The sequence below is a fragment of the Alligator mississippiensis genome, chromosome 3, assembly GCF_030867095.1.
Source record: "Alligator mississippiensis isolate rAllMis1 chromosome 3, rAllMis1, whole genome shotgun sequence".
Classification (NCBI taxonomy): Eukaryota; Metazoa; Chordata; order Crocodylia; family Alligatoridae; genus Alligator; species Alligator mississippiensis.
The window spans coordinates 127,201,971-127,206,600 of NC_081826.1; the positions used below are offsets into that span (position 1 = coordinate 127,201,971).

Sequence of the window (4,630 nt, forward strand, 5' to 3'; positions counted from 1 at the left end):
AATATTTTCATTAATGATTTGGATGATGAAATTGGGTGGATAACACCGCATTGGGTGGAATGTCTAGACGCTCTGGAGGATAGAGCCAAGATCCAGAATGACCTTAAAAAACTGGGGATGTAGTCCAAAATCAATTCAGTGAAATTCAGCAAGTACAAGTGCAAAGTCCTGCACTTGGGACAGAATAATTGCATGCACAAGTACGGACTGCGCAATGATTGGGTAGGTTGCAGTACTGTGGAAAAAGACCTGAGGATTATGATGGACCATAAATTCAATACAAGCCCACAGCATGCTCTTGTTGCAAACAAAGCCAAAAGGGAAGTGATTCTTCCATTGTATTTAGCACTGGTGAGGTCGCACTTGGAGTACTGTGTCCAGTTTTGGGCCCCACACTTCAAGAAAGATATAGACAGATTGGAACGAGTTCAGCAGAGAGCAATAAAAATTACTAGAGGCCTGGGAAACATCACTTATGAGGAAAGCGTGAAAGAAATAAGGTTATTTAGTCTAGAGAAGAGAAGATTAAGGGGAGGTTTGATAAGTCTTCAAATGCCTGAAGGGTGGTTATTGTCACAACCAAATTAAGTAGTGCCCATGTCACAAACAAGTAAAACCATTCAAAACAGTTTTTTTCTGCACTAGGTTAACTAAGGGTTAACAATAATGATAGTAACTGCTTTTTTTTTGCTGCGCATGTCAAAAAGAGATTTATAACTGCGACACTAACATGAAATGAAACTTAGCCTTCTGTGCTGTACATAAATCATTGTAACTGGTCAGAGAAAACAGGGAGTAACCCTGTGAGATAACACCCTAGCGAAGACCGCTAGATAATTGGCGATTCTAATTAAATTTATGACGTGGCGAAAAGCAATTGGCTATTACACAAATAAAACCCATCTTCACTTCCGTGAAGAATGGGAGACCTCCGCGCACACACCTGAAAAACCTCTGAACGTATGCGTGAGAATAACTGACAAATTGATCGCTTGTCAGTCTCCCCCGTCTCGACCTTATCAGACGTAAATCAACAACCTGCCAGCCTGATTTTTTCTCCGTTTATCTGCCTGATCAACGAACTCTTATGCAGACCGACATACGACCTTCGAACCTTAAGCTGTAACTAACCAAGTATCTCTGACCTCCGCTATTCACCACCTTGACGGCGTGAGTAAATAATCTTGCCTTGCAACCGATAAGCGTCCGCCTAATTAATTCCACTCCAAGCGTCACAAGTACCCGCCTGACGGCCTTCTAAGGCCCCGGACCCTTATCTGCCCGGGTGGGAGTCAGGGAGAGCTGCTGGCCGGCTGCCCTGGGTCCCGACAGTTATAGGTTATAGAAAGGATAGAGATGGGCTTTTCTTTGTGGATGTAGGGGGCAGATCTAAGAGGAATGACTTCAAACTGCAGCAGAGGAGATTTGAATGAGAGATTAGGAGGAAATTTCTGCCTCTGAGGGTGGTCAAACATTGGAACCGGCTCCCTAGAGAAGTTGTGGAATCTCCATCCCTGGAAATTTTCATGATCAGGTTGGACTGACACTTGGCTGGGATGGTTTAGTTAGGGATGATCCTGCCTTGAGCAGGGGACTGGATTATATGACTTCACATGGTCCCCTCCAGCCCTGCTTTCCTATGAACCTCTGCTACTTGTACAGGCAGCGCGCACACGTACGTACACACACACACACACACACACACACTCTACAGAGGCTTCTACCAAGCATGCAGCCTAAATAGCACAACCAAATGCTCAGCTAAGACTAAGACTGTTTGAAGTGCTAATCCTAAACAAGTCCCTGATATGCCTTGATCTTTTAAGTCATAGAGATGGCATAATCAAATTTGGCCATGTCAATGACTTCAGAAGGAGAATGCCCCATATTTCTTCACTAAAAACACTGATTAGGAGCTCAGAGAGTCTGAAACCAGCTGGCCATCATCTTCAAGCAGGTTTAAGAGCAAGTTAAACAAACACTTGCATAGGATGATTTAGAAAGGGATGAGCCTGCCTTGAGCAAGTGGTTGCATTCAATGACCACCTGAGTCCCCTTCCAGCCCTACTTTTCTGATTCATAATCTGAAGGAAAAGGAATCAACCAATAAAAAAAATGAAGACCCCCACTTCTAGCATTAATGCAGTGTCACCTTGTATGACAATGAGGCCTCTGCTTCCTCCACACTCTTGGATGACCACCCAAAGATATGAGTCTATCAAAATGTAACACTTATGACTTAAACATATAAGAAAGTAATCTCTAGCCATCCAGACAAATCTAGTCATAGCTTACTTAGCAGAGAAATCTATCAGCTAATCATTTCCAACCACATACTAACCGCCTGTAGTTGAATGAAATCAAAATGATAACAAATAGCCTATATCAACCCTCGTGTTTCATTTTTTTTCCAGTTTTTATCAGTAGAGAAATTCCTCTATCTTAGCACCAGGGTTGTACTTGGTAGCCGTGTTGGTCTGAGACAAAAAGACATACAAAAAACTAGAGCTCTGTGTTCCAAAATGATACCTTTTATTAGACCGCCTGGAAAATGGCAAGAAAATTGCCCTTTTCTGCAAGCTTTCGGGAGCCAAGTCCCTTTGTCAGGCTCTAGGAAAAGTGTAGATGGTACAAGATGGTAAAAAGTCCCCATAGGTAGGAAATAAACTTCATTTTTTCACAGAGGAAGCTGAAGATGGAAGGTTGTTTTTTTTACCTCCCTGCCTCCCATCTGACACCTCCAGGGAAGGAATTCTACCCGATCAACACATCAAAGAGCTACTCAACACAGCTCACAAAGACACTCTCATGGACCCAGAGGGACAACCTTCCATCTTCAGTTCCCTTTGTGCAAAAATGAAGTTTATTTCCTACCTATGGGGACTTTTTACCATCTTGTACCATCTACACTTTTCTCAGAGCCTGACAAAGGGACTTTGCTCCCGAAAGCTTGCAGAAAAGGACAATTTTCTTGCCATTTTCCAGGCGGTCTAATAAAAGGTATCATTTTGGAACCAAGAGTTCTAGTTTTTTGTATGTCTATCTTAGCACTATTCTATTAAAAAAACCCCACAACTCCTCCAATAAGGAGCTCATAATACATACATGTGTATACATATGAGTGCAGCAGGTATATGGAAGGAACCCACAACATTTCATAGAATGAAGCCTAAAGAGTAGTCATATAAATACCAAAGAATTTTAGATTAAATATAGACAGTCCAAGCCATGAAACTCAGGGACAGGAGAAAGAAGAGAGACTCACGAGGCTTGACACCCTCCACCAAATATTAAAATTTTGTAGTTTTTAAAGTCTGACATCAAGCACCACTAGGCACAAAAGTAAGGCTGAGTCCCATTGGAAAGCCAAGACACACATTTCCAGTGCTACTGGAAGGATTACAAGGCATGTTCTATGGATGTGTGCATAGGGCAGGGGGAGGGCATGAGATGCCTGCTGCAGACTCAGGCTCCCACCCTGCTGTCCTCCCCTGGGGTCTCCAGAGCCCAGCGAGTACAACCCTGTACTGCAGAACACAGCAGGGCCATGTGGGGAAGCTGCTTGCCACTGCGAGCTCCACAGTGCCCTAGTGACACATCCCCTGTGCATGCAACAGCAGTGGGGGTGGCAGCATGGGGTTGTGCCCCTCACTCTATATCACCTCTACCACAAGTTCTGATTCCTTTTATAAAGTACTGAGGTGTTAGTGCTAGGCTAATAAAGTTTAGTTGGCTTATCTAACCATCCCCTTGTTATTTATTCAATTTCTTAATAAAGGAAGCAAGGTAGGGTGTCAGTTGGTCAACTGGCCAGTAATTGATTGGTATCCAGCAAGCAATATTCCTTTTCCAATGAGCCTCCTACAGATCTATTCTACTACATCAACATATGGCAGGTAAATCATCTCTCACAGGACAGCTTAAACATACCACAATGAAATCTGTAGAAGCTGTTACAGGCAAAGTTAAGATATCAATATATTCAGAGACAGAAATTCACTTATGAAAAAAAAATAGAAGAGGATCTTGGATCACAAGGAAATGGATTAGCATAAAAAAATGATAACATGGAAATTGGGGGGCTAAATCATTTAAGAAGAATTCGGCAGGACTGAAAGTCAATAGCGATAAAATGATACTGAACTTCAGATGTGAAAGTTCCATAAAATTGCTCTTTTCTGCTAAAATCAGGGTAGAATTGAACAACTTTTAACAGTTATAAATCATTAAAAAAAAATCCAATGTGTGTGTAATATTTTTAAATACATCATTTAGTGAATATCAGCATCCCGCTTTCAAAAGATAAATTTTCAGATCTCTGGCCTAAAGTGTTCCAATATAAAGAACTGCAGACATAAAAATCATAGCAATTTCTTCAGTCAGTATTTTTCTACTCTGTTCTTTTATATTCACTTTCCTGTACTTACATAAATTCAGAATGCATTACTGGTGTGTCCCCTTGCTTCACCTCTTAGTCTTACAACATCCTGTACCCTTGCGAAAGTCCACTGTTCAACTAAGGTGCTTCTTAAATTTTGTCGTTTCCTCTCTAAATTCTGTATTGGAAAGGAGTTTGTTTCCTTAAAAAGACCAAAGTCAAAGATTTAAAAACTATGAAAAAAAAAATCCT

The 4,630-nt window shown here is 41.5% G+C and overlaps 1 long non-coding RNA gene across 1 annotated transcript; it reads left to right on the forward strand.

Annotated features, from left to right (window-relative positions):
- The first annotated feature begins 780 nt into the window (after positions 1-780).
- LOC132249380 (uncharacterized) lies at positions 781-3,014 on the forward strand. The gene is made up of 2 exons (XR_009460858.1): positions 781-1,170; positions 2,684-3,014. It is a non-coding gene; the product is annotated as an uncharacterized LOC132249380 (long non-coding RNA).
- The last annotated feature ends 1,616 nt before the right edge of the window (positions 3,015-4,630 follow it).